The 12,853-nt window shown below is 38.6% G+C and overlaps 1 long non-coding RNA gene across 1 annotated transcript in view; it reads left to right on the top strand.

Moving 5' to 3' along the window:
- Positions 1-11,499, top strand: part of LOC144340876 (uncharacterized) — a 60,548-nt gene extending 49,049 nt beyond the window's left edge. Inside the window, exons 2-3 of the long non-coding RNA XR_013417386.1 lie at positions 6,772-6,934; positions 10,056-11,499. This is a non-coding gene — a long non-coding RNA (uncharacterized LOC144340876). The remainder of the gene's footprint in view (positions 1-6,771; positions 6,935-10,055) is intronic.
- Positions 11,500-12,853: the final 1,354 nt, after the last annotated feature.

Here is a 12,853-nt window from a genome sequence, read left to right as displayed (position 1 = left end):
GTACTAGGTTGATTCTGTATCTCGGCTATTGTGAATTGTACTGCATTAAACATGGGAGGGCAGGTATCTCTTCGATACACTGATTTCCTTTCTTTTCAATATATACCCAGCAGTGGGATTGCCAGATCATTTGGTAGTTCTGTTTTTAGTTTTGTGAGGAATCTCCATACTGTTTTCCACGTGGCTGTACAAATTCACATCCCCACCAACAGCGTACTAGTGTTCTTTCTCCACATACTTGACAGCATCTGCCTGTCTTTTGGTCACTTTCTCTTGAATGCCTTTTGTGTATTTATTTATTTTAGATGTTTAAACATTTCCTTTTTTTTTTTTTACCTTCTATTTCTTGTAAGCCATTATCTATTGTGTTTATAAGCTCTAGTGTTCCTTCTGGTTTAGTCTTCATTTCTGAAATGATTTTTACTTTAATTTCTGATTCTTTCCTGAAGCCTGTCATCTCATTTCTGCACTTTTCCATTTCTGATTCATGTTGCTCTTTCATGTATTATGTCATTATCTTAATGTCTTAGGTTGTTTTGAAATAGTGGGTTTCTGTTTTGATATTTTTTGAGGACACATCTTTCTAGTGTGCTTTCATTGTCTGTTGGGGTATTATTCTATGACTTGTTCTCTTCTTATCATAACATTGTATGAGATTTGACCGCAATACTTTTCTGTTGTTCATGTCTATGTGAAATTAGTCTTCTTGAACTTTAAGAATGAGGCTGGCTGGCTGGGTGCCGTGGCTCACGCCTGTAATCCCAGCACTTTGGGATGCCGAGTCGGGCGAATCACAATGTCAGGAGTTCGAGACCAGCCTGGCCAACATGGTGAAACCCCATCTCTACTAAAAACGTACAAAAATTAGCCGGGCATGGTGGCATGTGCCTATAATCCCAGCTACTCGGGAAGGTGAGACGGGAGAATTGCTTGAACCCGGGAGGTGGAGGTTGCAGTGAGCTGAGATGGCACCACTGCGCTCCAGCCTAGGGAACAGAGCAATACTCCATTGCAAAAAAAGAAAAAAGAAAAAAAAAAAGAATGAGTCTGGCTTCGGGGTAGCTGTTCTAACTTCACAGATCTCCCTCTTCTGTTGCTCCTCTGTAGCATTCATGAGTATGATGGCTTGCTCTCTGAGACTTCTTGGCTCTCTTCAAGCCCTCTTCCTGTCGGTGACTTCATCTCTTTTGTCCCTGTCCTGCTCAGTGTTGACTCCACTGCCCACTATTTCTGCGCTGTGTGGGGCCCAGGGCTTCACTGTGATTTCTGTGGGTTCTAGGCCTCTGTAGGTTCCTTCCTCTATTAAAAATGTTAAAAATTATATTTTACAACTGCATTGAATATAAAGGCAAATCTATTATATATAAAAACATTTCCTTTGACCTAGAAGTGCATTGTTCTCTTTTGATTTTAAAAGAAATTGAAATTTTTCATGGTTTCCTAAAAGTACTGTGGGCCCCTGACATTGGGTCTACAGTGCCCCATGGATGACTCAGCCCTGGAGGACGCTGTCGTGGAAGCGAGCCCTGGTGGGTGGTTTTTGAGTATTCCTAGTGGCTAGACTATTTCAGCCCCTTCTTAGCCTTTCTGGGCCCCTTGCACTCACCTGGTACTGGATTGGCAAAACCCTCCCCATTTTAGCTGTTCTTCTCAAATGAATCATGCTTTCCTGCAAGTGGAAGTTTGCATGTTGGCTCTATGGGGGCTCATGTTCCCTGGCTTCTCAGATGCCACCTGTCTCTGCATTCTGCCTCCTCCTGCACAGGTGTTCCTATCACGTAGTTCTTTTGGCTACGGGTGGTTTGCCCCCACTTACCTGTACTCTGATGTGTGTGGACATGTTATCATCTAGCTTTGTCACAAATGTTGTCTAGGGAATTTTGGTTTGGGAATCTAGTTGTTCTGTTTCCTTTGATGTGTGGTTTCAGAGAGACTGAAAAACTGTATTGCTCCTGCCACCATCTTTCTAAGAGCTTTGAATAAACTTCCCGTCTCAATAATTCATGAGAACCTCTTCAATTGTCCCGCAAGTCCAGAGTGAGATCCCATTGCTTCCAAATATCCTCTTTTCTAAAATTCTAACGATAAAGGATTAATTTGGAGGTGACTAGCGTGCTTTAAAGACGCCGGTATCTTTGGAATGGTTAAGGGGGAGTAATCAGTGACTCACACACTGGAGTGAATTATTTTCAGAGAGATTTTGGTTTTCTTAACCGATAGTCAAGTGACATTAAGAGAGAAGGGTGAGGTGGACAAGAGATAACTTTGGAGTTGGGACACTGGTAGGGGTTCAGCTTCTGGGCACACAGTGGACTAGAAGTGGGGATTCTTAGGTAGGCATGGAGGAATCAGACACACTTAACTTTGAATCTTGCCTATCCTCAGCCAATCCTCACAGGGTCCTATGTACTTGAAAAGCCTTTATGTAGATAAGAGGATTTCTACCTTAACCTTAAATTTTAGTGAATTATATTAATATTATGTACTGACTAAAGGTTTCATTTCTACCCATGGGAATTGAAATTGTGATTGCCTAAAACACCAATCAGGCAGAAAAAAATCTCTAATGGAAGATGCCAGCTTATTCTTTCATTTATTTATATAGTTATGTTTATTTTTATTTTTGAGTCAGGGTCTTGCTCTATTGCCCAGGCTAGAGTGCAGAGGCACAATCATGGCCACTGCAGCGTCAAACTGCTGGGTTCAAGCGATCCTTCCACCTCGGCCTCCCAAGTAGCTGGAACAATAGGTGCATGCCACTGCACCAGGGTAATTTTTAAATATTTTGCAAAGATGGGGTCTTGTTATGTTGCCCAGGCTGGCCTTGAACTCCGAGGCTCAAGCAATCCACCCACCTTGGCCTCCCAAAGCTCTGGGATTATAGGCATGAGCCACCATGACTGCCCTGTAGTTTGTTTGTTTGTTTATTTATTTATTTATTTATTTAGTTGATACAGGGTCTCCCTTTGTTGCCCAGGCTAGAGTGCAATGCACTGCAGACTCCCAGGTTCAAGCGGTTCTCCCACCACAGCCTCCCAAGAAGCTGGGACTACAGGTGTGTGCCACCATGCCTGGCTAATTTTTGTATTTTTTGTAGAGGTGGGGCTTCATGATGTTGGCCAGGCTGGTTATGAACTCCTGACCTCGAGTGATCCACCCATTTTGGCCTCCCAAAGTGTTGGGATTACAAGCGTGAGCCACTGTGCCCGGCCTTGTAGTTTATTCGTGATGTTCTTGTGCCTCCTCAAAAATGCAGTAATCTATTTAACTCTCCCAACTGCCAGGTCACAGGACTGATGCACAGCTATCAACCTGGAATGACACACGTGTGTGCTGGTTCTTTATCAATTGTCTCAGCTTCAAGCTCACCCTTCTCTATTTTGCTTGGTGATGCTAGGGGTAGAAGTCTGCAAACTACATTTCTCATGCTCTCATGCAATTGGCTTCTTGTAAATTTCTGCAAATGGTAGACAATTAGAAGGCAGGGAGAAGGCAAAAAGACCCTCTATGTCTAGATCCTGTTAGCCACCACCCATTATTAGAAGAGAGCCAAGGCTCCCTATCAAGCTTCGTTGACATTCTCAGCACAAGCTAGGATGTGCCCCTCACAGGCACCATCACCAGCCATCCTGCTTTTTCCTGGCCAAACCACCAGTGTGCTGCTTTATCTCAAAGGTTTGAGCACCAGGTATGCAGGTCTCCTCCTTTGAGCTCCTAGATCTCAAAACCTCACCTCTTTCCTTTAGTTCGCCTGGCCTCAGGTTGCAAGGTACTTTCTACAGTTACCACCATCTGGCTACCTCAGCCCTAAGGGTTGCTTTTGTTTCCGGGGATCACTGATGTTTAGGTCACCTCAGCATCCCCTTTGCCCTTTCACCCTTGCAACTCATTCCTGGCAGTACATTTCTTCAGTTTAAATCCCTAGTATACTGTTTGTTTATTGAATTGTTTATTGAAACTTGTTTTGCAAGCTCTAGTTATCTTTTGGCTGCTCTTCTTAAATTGGCCTGCCATGCTTGCAGTAAGTACACATCAGCCTGTTGGCTCTAAGGGCAGACTCTTGCCTTTCTTTTTATTGAGTGGGAATTACATTTTCTACTTTTCTCCATTCTGAAACTCGGTCAACTGATATGTGTTTACTGGGAGCTTTTATATCTTTGTATTCAAATACTCAATGTATTATTACAAGGGGAAATCATAATTTTATAACTCAATATTGTTAAAGCATCTAATGTATACAAACTCTTGTGCCAAGAAAATTAGATTTAGGATAACAGTACCATTTTAGAAGTAGGACAAAGGGATTAGAAGATCAAACCTAAGAAGAAAGATTAAATAAATGGTTATTATTTCTCTAGAGAAGACAGAAAGGATGTTTAATACTAGAATTACAAATGATTTTATGGGAGATAATAAATAGCCATTCTACGATACACCTTGGGATGGCACATGATTGCATTTCTAGGGCTAAATGTGGCATAGAGGCTGAATATCAATGGCTCCCTTTCAGTGAAGGTTGTTAGGAAGATGAGCTACTGAGAAATAATGGGAAATCTCATTCTCTGAACATACACACACATTTCATGTATATATGTACATGTATATATATGGTTCTTGTCTGCCTGGAGTGAGTTACTGGAGTCCTGCCGAGGGCATAGTCCGACCTGTTAACCTCTGTATGGCTGTCTCAGGTTTTAGGACTGTACTTCCAAGAATTTATGATCTCCTTAGCTTTATTCACTCCCGGCTCTTGTTTTGTTGATGAAAAGCATACCCAGGGATCTTTATTCAGTTGGAGGGGCTGCTAATTGATTTTAAAAAATGCATTTTGTTCCTGGTCACTAATTGACTGACGGAGCAGCTGCGGGTCTGACAAAAACCAGGCTGGAAAGCGGTTCCCACTATGGGGTGGTCTGTTGCCAAACATGATTGCTTTTGCTTATCAATTGTAAAAGCACGCCCTTACATATTCCCAGAGACTGGGGTTGTGTTTTATTTAAAAGTACTTCTTCACTGTCTTTAAAATAATGTCACCTTGAGAAAAGGTGAATTAACCTTTGCATATTATATACAGAATTTGAAGTCTGTTACCATTGAGGAATTTTGAAGAGTTCAAAAGCATGAGCCTGATTATCAAATAAATAATTTCAGATACTAAACCTTTTCAAGTCTAAGGAGCTTTCAGTTGGCTCATAATGAAAATAATTATTATATCTTTTGTTGCACTACAGGAATTATATGGACTGAGTCAACACGGGCTTTATGAATATGCATATTAAAAGTATTAAACTTTACTACAAAGCAATAAACTGTGTCTTTTCCTCAAAGATACTTATAGCTAATACTCTATATTTACATTTGGTAGCATTGGTAAAAATCTCCTAATAATTAGTAATGTGACACTGATAAATAGAAAAACAGTGATTGATGAAAATAGAATCTCATATGCAATTAATATCAAATTGAAAGATATAATTATAAATTAGGCAAATATTATGTTTATTTTGAACACAATGGATGCACTATACCCAGGACCTGGTATCCTGAAGCAGCCCAGTGATTATGTATATTTCTCAGAAGCCAAAGGGGTTAGAAACAGAAAAATACTGTCTTCTGTTACATGAGAGAGAGTCCAATAGTTTTCTTAAAAAAAATCAATAAATCCTCATTAGGTATTAGTCTCCTATTAATTATTGTGGCTAGCAGGGAGTGTAAGTCAATGTTAGCACCTTAATTGATTTTGGGTCGATTTTTAGTTTCTTTTGAGCCCCTGTGGTTGTAGCTGTAAAGATTTAGGTTGGGACATACCCATTCTAATCTAAGAAACTCTCTTTCTCTTACCTTTTCTTTGTTACCTAGGTAAGCTGTGACTGGATCAGGAGTCAGGAGACCCGATTTTTGGCACAACTCATAACTCCATAGCTATGTGATATGACCTTAACAAAATGACAGAAAATCTCTGCGTCTAAGATTACCTCTTTGTAAAATGGTTGGTTTCATCTGTTCAGGCTGCTATAACAAAATACTATAGTCTGGGTGGATTATGCACAACAGAAGTTTCTTTCTTACAGTACTGGGGGCTGGAAAGCCCAAGGTTGAGGCGCCAATTGATTCAGGGTCTGGTGAGGGCCCACTTCCCAGTTCATAGACCACTGTCTTCTGAGCCATATCACACTGTAGAAGGGTTGAGGGACTAATTTTAAGTGTGCTAATCCCATTCATTAAGAGCTCCACCTTCATGACTTGATTACTTTCCAAAACCCCACATTCTAATATGACCTTGTGGGTTAAGATTTTGACACATGAAAGAATTTTGGAGAGACATAAACGTTCAGTCCTTTGCTTTGGTTCTCTCTCTCGCTCTCTTTTTTTTTTTTTTTTTTTTTTTTTTAGAGACGGAATCTGGCTCTGTCACCCAGGCTGGAGTGCAGTGGCCCAACCTTGGCTCGTCGCAACCTCCACCTCCTGGGTTCAAGCGATTCTCCTGCCTCAGCCTCCTGAGTAGCTGGGACTACAGGTGCCCACCACCACACCCGGCTAATTTTTTGTATTTTTAGTAGAGACGGGGTTTCACCATGTTAGCCAGGATGATCTCAATCTTCTGACCTCATGATCTGCCCGCCTTGGCCTCCCAAAGTGTGATTCACTCTCTTTTTTTAAAAAAATTAAAGATTGTGCTTTAATTATTTTAAAGCAGTGGACACTTGTCATTCAAATACATTTGTATAGAGAAGCTGCATATATTATGAAATGCATTTTCTCTGTTGAAAGGTTGGGGAGAAAGCTGAGTGCCTTTGACGCTGCCTGTACCACTTTATCTGCCTTCCTGCCTCTTGGTAGCCCTGGGAGTACTTGAAGGAACCACTGGGTGACAAGGAATACCCTTTGAAGACCACAAGATCAGATGACCTGCATGCTCCCTTCCAGCTATATGGTATCGTTTTAACCCAAATTTCTGTAATGATCCAGAAAGCCCTATGCTTATTTTCGTACTCATAATGAAAATCATTTGTAAATATGACTTAAAGTATTCAATATCTAGCTTTTATAGAAACATTTACTATATGTTTTGCTTGGATTTACTTGAGTAAAATTATTTTTAGAAATATGTGTGTGTATATGTATAAATCTTAAGGTATGTGTCTTATTACTAGGAGGTGATAAGAAGGTTATAATAAGATTACATGAAACAGTTTAGAATTTGACAATGCAATTAAATTCAGTTTCATTCAGTGAGCATTTCTGTAGTGCCTATCGTGTAGAAGACACTGTGCAAAGCTGGATCTACAGCTCCCAAGGGTTACAAAGATGAATGACAGACTCTGTCCTCAAGTTCTTTCTGATGTACTCCTTGTCAGAGATTTTAACTTTTTAATACATTCTAAGTGTAAGAAGTGTAAGGTACCTAAGGAGAAATTGGTTTGAAGCACATAGAATAAATAAATGAATGAATAAATGCCATTGAGTAGGTCAAACGTCTTGTGGCCATGTATGGGCAACGTGTGCCAAGGGTCAAGTAAAAGTGTCCCCGAATGGAGAGCTATTCTGTCCTTCTTCTTTATTAATGTCGATCCATCTATACTAATGGATTTAGCATGAAAGGAAGCAAGGTAGGGGTGGGGAAGTGAGAGTCACTGCCTCTCAGACTTCCATCCTTCATTAATATTAATGCTGTCTTCAACCCGTGCAAGTTGGCACAACACAGCCTAAAAGCTTAATACAAGAAAAAATAGTTCTGATGCTCCTGATTCATTGACATCAAGCACTAAGCAATCTCCTGGTATACCATGTGCCTTCATTTTTGTCCAATGAAGAGGAATTTCTCTTCAGTACAAGTTGGACACAGTAAGGGTTTTGTTTGTTCTCCCAAAAGTTTATTATTTCAGTTTTAAAACAATTTTTCATCTATTGGCCCACACTAACTCTGAACAAAAACAGACCTAGCTTGTAGGAATTAATATATTTTGTAAATCAGCATAAAATGAACCCTTCTTTTAATTAGTAAGTGTTTACTTGCATCCTTTGAGTTCAATCCTGGGAGTCATTTTCCTGTAGCCCAGGAGCTCCGGCAAGCCCACATACAGGAGGAGACTCAGAATGTGTTTGTGTGATCCGTTCAGGGCATTTGTGCCCAGATCTGTGTCTGGCGAGCAATTCTGTTCTGAATTTGTGAAACACAATGATCGAAGAAGTGTCATTATATGTCTTCCTTGGACCAAACACGCTTTAATAAGAACTCAAAATATTCACATACGATGTTAGAATAATCTCAGAGATAAAAAAAAAAATATCAAGGTCTAGAGGTAGTAAGACTTGTTCAAAAAATACTCAGTGAGCAATTGGCAAAGCTGGTACTTCCCCAGGCCTCCTGCCTGTCAGTGTAGTGTTCTTTATATTCAAAAGATGTCCTTTACATTCCCCAGAGCCATAATCTGTGATTTAGAGACCCATTTGATTTCTAAGCATGCTCATACCAAAAAGAAAACAAAAGATTAAGCAGGTCTTTGCAACTATTACCTAATTCCACCGCAGCCTACCACTGCATCTGGCTTTTCATCTGCCCTTCAATCTTTCTTACTCAAAAGCAAACTCAAACATAGTTGATGCCAGAAATAAAGTAAAAAATCAAGAAAAAAACACCTTCCTACAAAAAGCCCATAAAATGAATTTGAAAGAAAACAAATGGATGTATTTCATCTCTCTCTCCACTTCTCTTCCTCTATCATAGCTTCCTCTCCCATTTTCTCATCGAATTTTAAAGGGTCCACACATTAGGGCAGATACACGTGGCAAGAAGAGACACAGAGGCAAATGTTTCCTTTTTTTTTTTTTTTTCTTTTTAAGATGAAGAGCTTTTTAGAATTTGCAGATGTTAGTACCTGGGTAATGGTGTCTTAGCTGTATTCCTGCACTGTATAGAGGTTTTGAGGGTGACTTGTTAATGTGTGCAGTGTCTGAGATGCCGTGTCTGGGTGCGAGAAAGACTGTGACTAGCAAGTGGCTTCTTCCGGAGGCCTGAGCCAGGGTCAGACTGGTAGCTGGGAGGTAAAAGACATTATACCCTGTTACGAATTCTTGCTCAAAGTCCTATTTTAATAGTTTAATATTTACATCTAAATAGTCCCCCCAAACCCAACAAAACCCCTCAAATACCCTAATTTTTAGTGTCAGCCCTTTTCAAAGGAAGAGCAACTATTCACGGGCTTCTTATGCCGTCAAAATTTACAAGCTATTACTTAAATTACAACTCATAATAATTCCTCAAAGTTAAAAGGAAGAGTTTCCTAATATGAGAGTTAGTGGATGATTTTCAAGCTTCATATTTCTCTTTCTTTTTAGAGGACAAAAGAAAGCAAAGCATAAAAAGAGAAATGGTTTTTAATACTGAGTAGAAAAATGCAATATATATGTAGAAAATATATGCTCCATTTGAATTCATATTTACATGTTTTGTAAGCTCAAATAATATATGTTTTTCATTATTTTAGTAAAATTAAAGAATGGGCATTCAGCTATCTTTAAATTTTCATATTGCTCATGCTAGTTTAGGCATGCCAGATCACTTTAGTGTAATAAATTCCTACATGAGTATTGCACGGATACTAAGACACTGCAGTATTTTTCTTTTAAATGTGAATTGAAGAAAAAATATTAATAGATAGGCACATTTTTATGCTAGCCATTATTAGAATTTACTAATGAGAAATCTGACATGCTATTTCCTATTGCTTTAATATGTTATATATTATAAAATGTTTTCCCACATTATAGGCGTTAATTGCATAATGTTAAAAAAAATCCTGTGTGATTTCTTGTGATTTATGGGCCTGCCATTGGTGACTAGGTGCGGGAGAACTTTGGCTTTTGTGGACTTGTTCAGGGAAAGGATGTGTGAAAAGTTGAGGAAGCCCAATTAGAGAAAGGCACTGAGAAAAATTTTTAAAAATCTATCCTGCTGGGAGGCAGGCATTTTTTCTGGATGACAAATGTCTGGAGTTCTCAGTTTTACAAAAAAAGAGTGCTCACCCCTGGCCTCTTATCCTTTTGTCATGTAGGTAACCTAAGCTGTGGAAAAAGAGACCATCTGGAAAGAATGCTGCGGTTTCACAGAGCCAACATTATTCTCTACCTCCCCTTCCTCTTCCTCTTTCTTTATGGATGGCAAACAGTGTTCAGATGACAGATTTTGGAAAATTGTCTTAGGAGACACATTCTCAGGCAGTTCCAGTGTCCTGGTATTTTGGATGTTTCTGTGCATTTTGTCATATGGTTCAGAAGGGTGATAGGCTTTCTGTGAACTGCTGGGCTTCAAGAAGGCTATTATCTTCCACTCAGTTTTAATTGAGGAATTTATGGGATTTTGCCACCTTGTGAGGTAAGTTAGACATAAATCCTGTGCGATTTCTTGTGATTTATACGTGAAAGATTTTTCATTGTGTATCGACATAAATCTTATTAATCCACTACATTTCTAAGATGTCATGGTCAACTGAAGAAATTCTTCACCAGTTTTCCTTGTAAATAAAAATGAAGTGCATTCTTCATTTTTTAATGATAGTCGGTGTCTACTTAAACTGTATCATGATATCACTTCATCTGCATTGTCATCTTAAATAGCATCCTTTTAATTGTTTCAGGTCAACAAATAAGGTTTAATAAAGAGAAATATACAAACTCTTGCAGCTTATATTCTAAAAGAGGTGCAATATTTTAGCCAATTAGTGGGAATGAAAAACCACCTTAAGAAATAAATCTGTAAGTGAATGCTACTGGTTTTAAAAGGCATCTTCTTGACAAGAATCAAATGAACACTATCTCTAAAAATCTAATCTGAAGGCAAAACAGATTTGTTAGTGTGATTATTAAAATAATTGCCACCTTCTGGTGTAAAGTGATGTCAACAGTGAACAATCAAGTAATGCCCTTTGCTTGGGTACAGTCAAGCACTCAAAGCTACCGTGAAATAGGATTGGACGGGGCCTTTCATTTCATATGAGAATTAATTCTCTAAATGCAGTGGAGAGGAGGCAGCTTATTTTTCCCCCCAGCAAGCAGCTAGAAACGAGTCTGCGGGAGGCCATGTTTTTTCTTACTCATTTCTTAGTGTGTGCATGTATGTTACCAAGTATCATGGCAAATAATTTATTTTTTTCAATATAATTCCATCAGAAGAGGAAAAAAAAAAGGCAGAATTTTCCCGAAAGTCTTGTGGCTTTAAAAAATTCCACTTTGGCATCTAAATTGTTTTCTAAGGACTGAATTAAAGGTAACATTTTTTTTTTTTCAACCGCAGCAAAAGCTTCACAGCCGCTTTGGGGTTCTCTGCAAGAGAGCACAGCTCCATTCTGGATTTACTACACATCTTCCCAGGAAGAGTCCATACACATGTAATCTGTGGCAAACCTCAGTTATGGAGAACAACTCTTCTCAAAAAGGTTAAGTTAGTAGCCATAAAGAGGCAAGTGCCACGTATATGCAGTTACTGAATACCCTGCCCTGTGTTTTAAAAAGTATTTTGAAAGAAACAATTCTATAGCTTAAGACCTCAGGTTTAAGAACTTACTGACCTTAAATGTATTCAGAATAAAGAAATAAATATTAAGTATGCGATTTTACATGTAAATTTCTGTGTTTTACATCTCATAACATTATCTTTTGTGTCAAATCTGTTAACAATGCCTTTAACATCTAAAATGCGGCATATTTACCACTTCTTGAACTTTTACAGTTGAAAAAGCAAATGCAAGACTGAAAAAAAAATTAAAAATTAGGTGATCAATAACACATTTCTTCTCCATCAGATTTTTTCCATGTACAAAGTTCCTGTTTGATTTTTCAATTATTCAAAATGTCAGAATGACAGATATAAGAGAGTAACCAACTAACCAGGGAAATGTCTGCCTAATAATATTCAATATAAAGATTCAGAATGATGCTTTATGATGGATTAAACTTTCCCCTGTTCTGCCTCATTAGTGTTCTCCCAATTTGACCCAGTTCAAACCTATTACCTAATATATATCTAACAGTAAGATTGCATAAATGTTCACTAGTACAATAGAAGCTAAATGAGCAGTTTTAGATAATTTAATTAAGTTGTAGGTCTTCTAATATAATTCCTTAAGTATGTGAACTTTTAACTTGTGTTAACTCAATTTCCTTATGCTTTCATTTACCATTTGTTGGGGACATTACAGTGATTAGCCAAAGTCCTTCCAGCTACTAATGTTCTCCATAAATTTTGATTTAAATTGACTGTCACTTTCTCGCTATAATAAAGTAGTTATTTGACATCTCAAAAAAAGAGAACTGGTCTAGTATATTACGTTGCCAAGGAGTGGCACGTTTTTCTCTATCACACAAAATCCACATAAAATACCCCTTAATAAAGGCTGTTCAGAGTAGGCAGAGTGAGGTGGATTGCATACTACATATTCATAGACATGTCTACACGTTAGCATTTCTTGAAAAACTAGGCTCCTAGATGCCTTTGGTATTGAAAATACACATGGCATCATGTTGCCATCTAATTGTTTTGTATTTGGTGGTTATCAATGTCAGCATTTAGGAACTCCATGTATTACAATAGGAAGGTAGCAGCTGTTCTTCTTCAGCTGAGGTCAAAAGCAAGACTTGGCCAGGTGGGCTAAGCTCAGATACTTCTCCCATGCTTTCTCAGCTCAGATAACTAAAGGGGCAAATCATATAATTGTGCTTTGAAATTTGTCAATTAATGTGTGTGTTTTTCAATATTGTATGTGTGTTGATAATTGCGAAAGCTGGGTGGTGAGTACATGAATGTTCATTATTGCTATGGTCTGAATGTTTGTGTCCCTGAAAATTCATATGTTGA

This window comes from Macaca mulatta, chromosome 5 (genome assembly GCF_049350105.2).
Source record: "Macaca mulatta isolate MMU2019108-1 chromosome 5, T2T-MMU8v2.0, whole genome shotgun sequence".
NCBI lineage: Eukaryota > Metazoa > Chordata > Mammalia > Primates > Cercopithecidae > Macaca > Macaca mulatta.
Note: the sequence above shows the minus strand (reverse complement) of the source record. Positions and strands in the feature narration are given on the sequence as shown.